Source organism: Grus americana, chromosome 2, assembly GCF_028858705.1.
Source record: "Grus americana isolate bGruAme1 chromosome 2, bGruAme1.mat, whole genome shotgun sequence".
Classification (NCBI taxonomy): Eukaryota; Metazoa; Chordata; class Aves; order Gruiformes; family Gruidae; genus Grus; species Grus americana.
This window is the reverse complement of record NC_072853.1, coordinates 133,144,503-133,155,636: the sequence shown is the minus strand read 5'-3', so window position 1 is coordinate 133,155,636 and position 11,134 is coordinate 133,144,503. Positions and strand designations below refer to the sequence as shown.

General features: G+C 40.8%; 1 long non-coding RNA gene across 1 annotated transcript in view; it reads left to right on the top strand.

The window, feature by feature from the left end:
- The first annotated feature begins 229 nt into the window (after nt 1–229).
- LOC129203181 (uncharacterized) overlaps nt 230–11,134 on the top strand; it is a 58,938-nt gene continuing 48,033 nt past the window's right edge. Inside the window, exon 1 of the long non-coding RNA XR_008575940.1 lies at nt 230–1,070. This is a non-coding gene — a long non-coding RNA (uncharacterized LOC129203181). The remainder of the gene's footprint in view (nt 1,071–11,134) is intronic.

Genomic DNA, 11,134 nt, shown 5'->3' with positions numbered 1-11,134 from the left:
TGGTGGTATTCCCAGTAGAAGGTTTTTATGAATCCACCATATGGAGTATTACATAAAACTAAACTTGTATCGGTAGTGATTTTATGTAAAGTAAGACAGTGAACATTACCAAGAATTAGTGATTACAGAAAATGTCAGAAAACTTGAAATTTTAGGAATGTGATTTTTTTTCCCCCCAATTATTTTAACTTGTATTAATAGCAGTCCAAATCCTTGCTTTTTCATGCAGGAAAAGTCTTCATTGTCTGCAGCAAATCCTGGGCATCTCAAGCAAATAACATTTACTGCAGCTGACCTTCCCTCCACACCACCTCCCTTTAAGGTACCCTTTGTGGAGTTGTGATGTTTGGCACAACAGAGAGACGTGGTGATTTATGCATTGGAAGACTAAGGAAATCTGGAAAGTCTTCCCATTTTTCCAAACGCCCATCTCTGTCAGCTCATATATTGTAATCACAGCTACTTCCTTCAGCACTGGTGGTAGAGGATAGTCTTTTACCTGTGCCTTCCTACAAATGGAAGGAGCAGACTTCTGCTAGCAAAAATTGCAGCCAGTGTCACCATTCCATAGGAGAACATGAAGATGAGCAAGGCTATTCTCATGGAAATATGTGTTTGCATAAGTATCGACATCAGAAGACTCTACACAGTTTCCTCACAGAGCACCTCATGGATTTGGGAGTCATTCAGCCAGCAAAAAGAAATGTGCCATGAAAAGTAGGTAACCAGCCACACTGAGAGAGCAGCAGATGGTGCATCCATGAAGCAATTGTCACTGCAAAGAGCCTGGCATGTTCTGCAGGCTGAAATGTATCTGCCTCATTAATGAAGCAAGCACTTGGGTAGGGATGTCTATGAAAATCTATATATACTTGCGAATAAGTTGTAAACAGGCTGCAAGGTTGATATCTGGGATGTAAAGAAGACGATGGAAAAAGGACGGGAAGAAGAGCCAGCTGTAGGTATCTTAATCCTACTTCTCTTGCTGGTCCTAACCCTGGCAGAAACTCCTGGGCAGCTCAAAGCAGGTTTTGACTCCAAGGCACAGGGCATTAGGGATGGTGACCCAGGTAAGCACTGCTTCTGCACACTTTCCCAGTCCCTGTATGGCAGCTTGCTCGTTACACCAAACTGGTTTAGGAACAAGGGCACGAGGCCAGCTCTGCCCACTGTGGGGAATTCACACCTAAATGGAACTGAGAGTTTTCTAGCGGTAAAAAAGGGCCAAATCTTAAAGAACAGTCCAGCCCTTAGGACTGGGTAACCATTTCTGTAGAACGGCACTGAAAGCTACCATATGGGTTTGCTTTAGAGCTTTAGGGTAATTCATGGGAACAGTGAAATTTCCTCTTCTTGCTCCTTTTCCCACAGAAGTCCTTCTTGCTGGAGAGAGTCTTGAAATCAGAGAGGATTTCAGATCAGGCTGGCACATGTGTGTGTAGACATATCCTGGGTGGCTGTCAACTTCTGAAACATTTCAAGGTCAAATAGGGTATTTTTTCATCTTGTCTGAGCTTTCTAGAAGCCTGGTGCCTCCATGGCTCAGAAAACTTCCTACTTATACCCATGCAAAGGATGCTGTGTGAGAGAGAGCTCACCCAGCCCTTCGCTCTGGGAGAAATCCTCAGCTGGGGTATGGGCTCAGAGACCCAGGGGTGTTGCCATCACTGTTCCCACCAGCTGAGGAGCTGCCTCTTGGCCTCTCTACTTACGTGAATCACACTCTCTTTGCTTTTTCATTAGCTGATGTATCATAGTCTTACAGCTGTCTTCTCTCGATCTAAATTGCACACTAATACTGTACATTATTGATTAAATGAGTCTACAAATGTCTTTTTAATACTGTATGGGTTGATCAGTCTTCTCAGTTAATGTACAGCACCTCCAGTGGGCTTTAAAACCTAGTGAAGCAGCTTTTTACCAGATCTTACTGGGAAAGAAAAAACTGCATGAGAGGGCGTGCTCACATGCACACTGAGGTATGTGTTTTGGCAGTGGGGAATTAGTAATGATTTCGCTTGCTATGCTAAAAAGCTCCCTGTGTTCACAGGTTTGGATTTTGATAATCATGATTGCTGATCTAACTCTTTGCAACTAAAACAATTCATGGGAGATTGTTATTATATACTTCAGTGGCAAACCTACACTGTAATAGTTGAGCTAGTTTAGCAACTAATTTGGCTTTTCCTGTCATTTTTTTGGAGGAGAGGTTTCAAAGCTTTTCTTAACCTTTTATTTGGCTTTTAAAAAATTTTTATATACACAGGAATGTAATAACTCCATTTCCCAAGTATGACATTTGATGGTAAAAATAACAGTATTCTGGCTGTTTCAAGTGATTCGTTGCATTCCATAAACAGCATTCAGGAATGACTCTACTTTCTGTCTCAACTGGTTAATTATTGTAATTTTCCTTTTGCTTTCATTTCTTAAATCTAAATTCCTCTCTATCGCCCTTCGTGATTCAATCTATATGCAAGTAATGGCCCATTTATAACATAGTAGGAAAAACGTGTTTGTGTTTTTGGGTAGGTGTCATGCTTATCTGGTTTCATAGAATTATAGAAAATTGGGCTGAAAGGGCCTGGAGAGATCACCTAAATCTACCCCATTCTGTTTTAAACGAGGAGACAAAAATGAGGTTTTATATTCACATATTTCCTGAAAAAAAGAACTTTACCTCAGAGCTGCATGCCTAAGGCATTGCACAAATAAAACCAGAGCTCTAGTCCAAAGGAAGGGGGCTTGTTAGGGTATTTGTGATTTCTGTCTGCACTTCTCATGATGGGCTTGGCCACAGAGGCACAGCCAAAATTAACCCAAAACATTTACCCTCCTTTGTCATTATTCAGATGGATGTCTGCATTACCACCAAAAAACCCCCCAAAAAACCCTCTAAATAAATTGGGTCAGTATGGGTACATTTAGTCAGTGCAGAACTTTGAAAGGCAATTAAGTAGTTTCAATTCTGAAATGGTAACTGCACTGGGAGGTGGCAGCCACACAGTGACTGGTGGATGAGCCTCTTGGTGCTCTCCTTTGGGATGCTGGATGTAGCTTTGTGGTGTTTAGAAAAACAATGGAGAAATGAACCGTGAGAAAAAGAAGAAGCCTCAAGACAGAGCAGCAGATCTGAATTAAACGAGATGGTAGCAGCTAGACTGGAGAGGTTGGGGAATTGCATAGCAGCAGGAATAACGTTGAGAAGGTGGCTGGTTGCTGCCCCAACTCCTGGGTGATGGGCAGCTCCAGAATCCACTTAACTCTTAAAAGCCAGAAGATTTTACTTACACTTCAGTAAAGCAGCTTCTCCCAGGTAATCAGACATTTAGCCTTGTCAGATCCTTTGAGCCATACATTAGCAATGAAAGAGTGATATTGCCACTATCGTCCCTGATGATTCAGCAAGGAGCAAAACATGATAGCCTTTCTAACAAGGCTGTTATTCAGACATATCACTCAGCGTCCGCACTCTAACTGCTCACTGGTTCAGAGTGTTAATGCTCTGCATATTGTGCTTAATAGAATTTTAAATTATTTTGATTAAAGTGTCAAGGGATGAGGATTTAAGATTGATCAAAGCTACTTGCTTGTGCCGTGCCAGTTGTTAACCAGCCACTTCCAGAATGGTATTACGCAGGCTTAAGTGATATAACATTCAGACATGAGAAATACAAGGAAATATTTCTCCTAATTTCATACTGCAGGACTGAAAGGGCAAGGAGGAAACTAAGGAGATATATCTTTCATATGCAGTGACTAACTTGGGGTCCCAGTCCTTCTTTAATGGAAGTTGATAGGACCTTTACCATTGCCTTCTATTCAATGGCAATTCAACTGTGGTTAAGCAATGACAAAAATCCAGTGTGGAAAGCCCTCACTTCTTTGAGCAGAGACTGTAAACATTAAAATATGTTTAGATAATGAAGAAAATAAATAATGGAGGCTTGTCTGGCTCTGAAGACAGGTACATGGAAATAGAGTCAGTCAGCACTAAGTTCTTGCTTTGAAGCTCACTCGGTGGGGGCAGAGGTCTTATGTGATGGTTTTTTAATCATGGCAACAAAGAACAAGTAGGACATTCCCATCACATATAGCCTTCAGCTAATACGAAGTACTTCAGCATGTGTGTAATTTTATGCAGATAAATCCACTGAAGCTAATGTAAGGAGAACGTTTTGCAATTCTTAAATGAGTACCTGTGCTTCAAGACATCCTCTGAGTGGAACCTTAGAGTACACAGTGCCCAAATCATTGTCTCAGCTAGTGTGTTTGTTAATATTTTGACCTGAATCAGAGTCCAGTGGCCTGGACTGTGAATCTCTTCCTTGCTAAGAAACTTCTTGCTGCTCAGACTTAAGGAACATTAGCAATGCAGTGAAGCTATAATCTATTCCAGTCCTATTCAAGGTGATGCAGGGTTCTTCTGTACTTTGCTTCTAAAATAAAGAATAACCCTCTGTACAGCTCTTGCTACGGCATCTCATTAACAGATGATTGCTTAAAATCTCAGTAGAATTTGCATCCACATCTGTAAATGACTTTATGGTAGAATATCCTAGGCCAGACTGGTTGGTATGCTCTAGCCACCCATGTTGTTTTAACAGTGCAAAGCAGTCATAAACTCACCTTAGGTGGTTGGGTAAGTCAGGTCTACAGCTACCCTGAGTGACTGCACTACAGAAGTCACCTCTTGCACTACATAGTAGGTTGTTGTTTAAACAAGTGCTTTGTTGAAATGACAAACTTACTGTGAAATAACATTGTCTTCTGCTTGGTGTAACCTAAAGAATTATAATTCTTGAAGCTGCTACTGACCAGAATTATTCCAATAGAAGCAAATGTTTTGATTGTTGTTCTGTACATCAATTAAGTGTGAACTATAACAGTCAAAGACCATTTACTTAAAATAGGATTCATTTAGCTCAATGATAACCAAACTATTTATTGTTCACTGAGTAAATCTCAGAATAAATTCAGAATAATAGCTGATGTTATGAAAATTGTTTAATAGATTAAACTAAAGAATATAGACGATCCAGAAACTGAAAATGAAAATATATGGTGATGGTTCTCAGTTTCTGTGAGTTGGCACAACCACATCTGTGGTCTGTTGCACAACACGGAGAGAGCAGGGAAAGAGCATTTCAAGTGTGTTTTCCTATAGTCCCTTTCTTAATAGTTCCTTAAAGCATTTCTTTCAGAGAAATGACAAATACGAGTACTTCGTGTCAATCTACAAAAAAAATATATCTACCTACTGCTGCATGACATAAAATCTCTGCTTATGCACTCCCCTCCAGCCATGGAACAGAGTCTGGTGGGCTGAAGGCATCTGATGTATGAGTTTCATCCTGTTTCCAGTGGGGGTGTCCAGGACTGCAGCCATTTAACAGACAAATGAATATACAGAACCATTAAAACATATTAAATACTCATGCATGTGTTCAACTGCAAGTACATGACTAATCTTTTTGACTCCAGAGGCAGCAAGGCATACATCTTAAGCAGGTACTTAAGAATTTTGTTGAATGGAGATCATAGAACATTATTTCCTTCACTGGAGTGTTAGATGGTGTAATTGTCACTGGGATTATCACTCTTGTGGAGAGCAGGAGAGCAGGGCTGTGGTCACACTGCCCTCCTTGTGCACTCTCACTGTATTCACTGTGTAGCAGTATGTCCTCCATGACCTGTTTGGACCACCTATAGGCACCTATACGAGAGACCCTAGAGGAAATATATGATGACTCTTGTGAGTTGTCAAAGTTGACCTGACACTGGGAATGAGAAAAGCTTGACTCAGTGGAAATCAGGGAGGGAAAAAGGAATTCAGAGCTGAGGGACCCTGCAGGTAGAGGCAACACTGAAGTTTTTGTGCTGTATTTCACAGTAAGGAGGAACTTCCATCCCTGCACCCAAGTCAGGGTGCAGTGAGCACCAGGTCAGGGCTAAGTTGGCAGTGTTGCTACTGCTGGATCAGTACATACCCTGTGGCTGCTGCTATTGAATGTACTCAAATACCTTGTAAAACAGGGCAGGTCTGCAAGTGCCAGGTTGGATCAGTGAAGGCATTGCCTGTCATTCATGGTCCTTGGCTCCTGGCATAACCAGGGAGCTAATGCTGCAAAGGCACAGAACTTTGCTAGAGAAAAGTTATATCATAATTTACAGAGTAACCATTACACTGTGAGGAAAAGGATTTTTCACAGATACAAAAGGCAAAGACCCGGATCTCACTGCGAAACTTTCCATTCCTTTTACTTCTGTCCCCATTTAAATGAAATAGGGGGACCCATTTGCAGCCAACAAAATTAGCTAAAAGCTACTCACATAAAGACAGAGACTTCAATGAAATCGAATCCATATATTATCTCATAGGAACAGTTGTCCAAAGTTAATTTCCAGGTTAATAGGCTGTTATTGCCATTTTCAAATAAAGCAATTAAAAGTAATATTCTTATATTACTGATAAGGAGGATCACGCTGGATTGGATTGTCAGCTTATTTTGTTCAGTGTTTGCAGTCAAAGACTATCTAGTACAAATTATTTTAGGCAAAGGTGGAAGAAGTCTGCCCATAGAAAAAAATTACTTCTCTGAAGTAAAAAGTAGATTTTTTTAATTAAATTTTGAAGTAATAAACTCTACTCCTTAACTTGTGAGATATGTCAAAAGTATTTTCTGTCTAAATATACTTTATCAGTTTTTCTGAACTGAAAAGCAGAGGTAAAATGAGATGTTAATTATACACCAGACATGTTTTGCTGTACATGTTGAATGCTCTCCATGGAGCATGTGTAATATGTTAAACCATAATCTCTTCCACAAAAGCTTTTTGTGGAAACTCCCAGAATGTTTCCAGTTCCTTACTGCAGGAAGATCTACACCATATAGGCAAAAATCTGATCTAGGAGAAAAATTATAATTTCTCAAGGGGAATTATCATAACATATGAACTAGAAAACATTACTTTCCCCTTGTAAAATGGCATGACTGTAACATATGTCCCACTCCAATTAGAAACTGTCTTTTTTAGATTATCATCATGTCAGCCTGCACTTGTGAAAGCAATTTTGACAGATCTGGGGCAAATTTAAAAGGAAAGGAGACAGCTAGCCTTAGAATTTATAAGCAGGCATTAATTTTGCAGAGACGATATTTTTTTGTCTGTTTGAAGAAGACAAAGAGCTGAGCGAATCCCCCTTATTCATGCTGCTTTGATGGGTAAATGCAGATGTGTTTCAAAACAGCAAAATAACCACAGTCGGCTACTTTGAGGGACTTACTAGATTAGAGCAATGCAAAGTTTCTAACTTGACATTGTTTCTGTCTGATGAAATCTCATCCAAGTTTACTATTTCTCTAAAGTGACTGATCTAGCAGAAGAGCTTGTAATTGTCACTGTGCTGGCAAAGTTTTACTGAACAGGGTGAGTTAATTTCAGCTGTAGTCAACCATCAGTCACGGGCCGCGCAGGGAATCCTGACCTGGGAATGGACTTCATGGTGATGAGATCCTGATGTTTCTGTGTCTTCCTGGATCTACAGCACAGATTTGGAGTACAGCAAGAGGGAGTCAGTTCCTGACATTCCTGTTCACAGGCCTCCAGTCTTTGGATTTATGGGAGACATTGCTTCGACATCCCCCGTGCCAGCAAACCTTTTCATCCCTGAGAAAACACCTGTGGCTCATGTTTAATCCTGAAGACTTGTGAAAGTTTTGACACGTGCCTAAATAATGTTTCACTTTGAAAGGTATAAAAATGACCTTGTAGTGCAGCCTTCCCAATCATTGGCATGTATTCACCAAGTGGGGCAACATAAATAAGAAAGTGGCAAAGGTCTCTGTTGGTTTCAATCATTCTGGAATATGAAATCCTTGATAAAATTCATCCTCTGGGATCTGATTCAAAGGCTGAGATGTAAAATGCACCTGTCTTTAGAGGATTCTGGGTCCAGCCCATGCCAAGCAAAAATAATAGCAAAGCCAGACCAAGCAGTGGTGATTTAAAGTGCATGCTGTGTTGCTCAGTGGTAACTGGGGACGGACATAGGGGAGTGGGCTTCCCAGTCCCAGTGAAGTTGTGTTTCAAGTGCACAGGGTACTTTTGGGTTGTGCTGTACACAAGTAGGTGGCATTCCTTCATCTCCAAAGAGCTCAAGTCCTGTGTTCTTCTCAGCTCTCACATCAAACTTGCTTTGACAGTGTAAATCGTAGTTTGTCTTTGGGCAGGGCCTTGCCAGAGGTACGGGATGGTGCTGAGCAGGACGTAGACTGGCTTCTGCTCTGCACAGAGCCTCAAAAGCATACAAGGAGCACGAAGGAGTACTTTTCACTGTCAGCAAGTGACACTTCATCTTTCCGATTAAAGTTTTTAATTAAAATGGGCATTTCTGGCCCGAATATTGGCAGCCACAGGACTGCTGAAATGTGACATCATTTATGACTCCAGCAGTAAGGAGTTCACTGTCCATGATCGTAAAACAGATTCCAGTCTTGATTTGATATCGATTTAACAGTCAGCATAAGTTTGCCCTTTAATATTAAACAAAATATGTCAGACTGAAGCATTAATAGTATTCTTTCTCTGGATTTCTCCATGGATATTTCCTCCAATTCTTCCAGGTAGCGATGACCAGCAGAAAGCGGGCTTCAGAGCTGCATCCTGTAACATCACATTTCTGGAGGAGCTGTTCCTGTTATCCCGCACTACCCTGTACAGTGCAATCCCCTTCACGACTCTTTTGCCCCTAACACAGACAGAGGCCGTTTCTGCCAGAAGTCTTCTGTTTCAGTAATTGCCAAAGACTGGTGAATCCAGTCTTCATTTCTTTCTGCAGACACGCTGCTAGTTTCTAGCCCTGTGCTCAACCTCCCCAGCCATCCCTGTTCTAATGGCTTTAGTCTATTCTTGCAAGTCTCATTTATTTTCTCGCTTCTTTTTGACACGGGTGATGCAACACATGACCTCTGATTTGTCTGTCTCCTGCCCCCATGTTTCTGATATTCATTAAGGAGATGTTCACTTTTCCAGCTCCGCTTTCCCCCTTAGTGAGCTACACTCAGAGACTTGCATCAATGTCTCTTTTAATGGAAGTATCTTGCTCCCATATCTGAGTTTAATCTCCAGTGTTTTTCTTCCTGGCTTTAACTGTGATTCTCCTACCATCTTTTGTCCCTTTCTTTAAAAAGTGACCAAACCCATGCAATAACTGTTGTTCTTTGGGATATCAGGAAAGATCTGGTCTTTTCAGGAAAACAGCTGATCCCATGAGAGCTCCAGAATGACATTGGAGATGACTCTCCTGAGATCAAGTGAGGTCAGTTTTGACAACGTACTGCTGTTGTGAGCTAAAATATCCTAATAGCAGTATACAAGATATTTCTCTCAGTACCACCAAGCCTAAATCCTTAGCTTTAAAGATAGAGGCAACACTGTGACCTGACACAGACCTTAAATACCCCCTCTCTGTACTGTTCTCTGAGAGGCTGTTTTGGGAGAGCTGAGGAGGAAAGGATAATTTCTTTTAATTGTAAGGACGAGGCAGTTTGGAAAATTTGTATTCGTACTGTATTGTGCAGTTGTTGGGATGGGGAGACTCCTGGGACATGTGATGCACTTCAAATGCTTTTTATTTTAGTTTTACATTAAATATCAGGGCTGCTGAAAGTACAAGATAATATTATGGTACATCTATAATATAAATGGAAGTAAACAGATACATTAGCAAACTGCTTGTTTACTTAAACATGTCTTGCCCTTGCTTATGTCCATCCTTGCTACCATTTCCTTTTGTTTATCACAGTGAACTGCGATTAATTTGATCAGACCTTTTAAATCCAGGCCTGGTTAGGAGCAGTGGCTTTCTGAACACAAAAAAGTCGTCATCTCTGGGTCAGCATGCAGGAGCTTTTGGGTGAGAGATGTGTAAACTCCACTTTGGTCCTCTGCTTATTCTCTCTTTAAAGTCATAGGTGGAAGCAGCTGTTTTGTGATATTTTCCTGTCACATGTGTAACAGATCTTGGAAGTGAGGCTGACTTTAAATAAAAGCTTTGTGAAAATTTGGTTGATTTTTCACTGGTCAGGGTGGAAAACATGGAAGTGGCAAAGAAACAGTATGATCAGAGACAGACAGGAACTACTAGATTTCAAATGATTTCTACTTTAATTTTCCCTGCTGTTAAGACTACAGAAAAATCGCTGTTGGTGATTGCAGTACAGCGGTCGGTGTGTGTGCTACCTGTGTCTTAAGATCTTTGCCTCCTCACCACTTTTGGTGGCATTTGCTCATGCATTTGTTCATGCCACTTGCTCATGTCCAGCCCACAGTCACTGCTGTTGGAGCTGGGGGCCAAGAAAGGCAAATTTCACTCACAGATTTCATCCCAGACAAGGTTTAAATCTGTTTAGATGAACCAGGCTTCTCGCTTTAGATCCTGGTGCCCTGAAGTGATACCTTACCCCCACTCCCTTGCAAGCAAACCAGGTGTCATTTGATTGTTCCGCATCATCTACATATTCCCCAACTGGTGAATAAGTTTAATTTTGTCCCGTGATTACCCAAAAGTGATTTAGGAAAGCATGGTCCAATACTGATATTTCCATCGTCTTGGACTGATGACAGCCCATGATTTACATGCAGCAATATGGTTCCGAGGGATCTCAGAACTGGTTGAAAATAAAGGTTTAATGATTGAATTATATATTCTATCTCTATGATAGAAAATAATATAAGACAACTGACTTGGCTATCAGACAGATTACATAAGCCCAAGTTAAGTGGTAGAATAAAAATGAGTGATACTCCTCCTTGACTTAAACACAGCACTAAGTAGTATGCCCTTGAATTCAGCATAAAGCAATTTTCTCCTCTTTGGTAACAGCTAGGGGGCATTCCGAATGCAAATAGAGTCAGCTTTGCATTTTTAATATTTCTTACATACATAATTCACTGCCTCGGTTTAGAAACGTTATTGCTACCTCTTCTGTGCATTTAAATTATTTTGCACCTCTGAACGTTCATATTAACTTTAATGTCAGCTCTTAAAATGTATTTTGTACAGGCAAACTTGTGCTTACAGCTCTTGAAATTCACAGATTGCACAAATGCGCATCCAGGCACAAATACA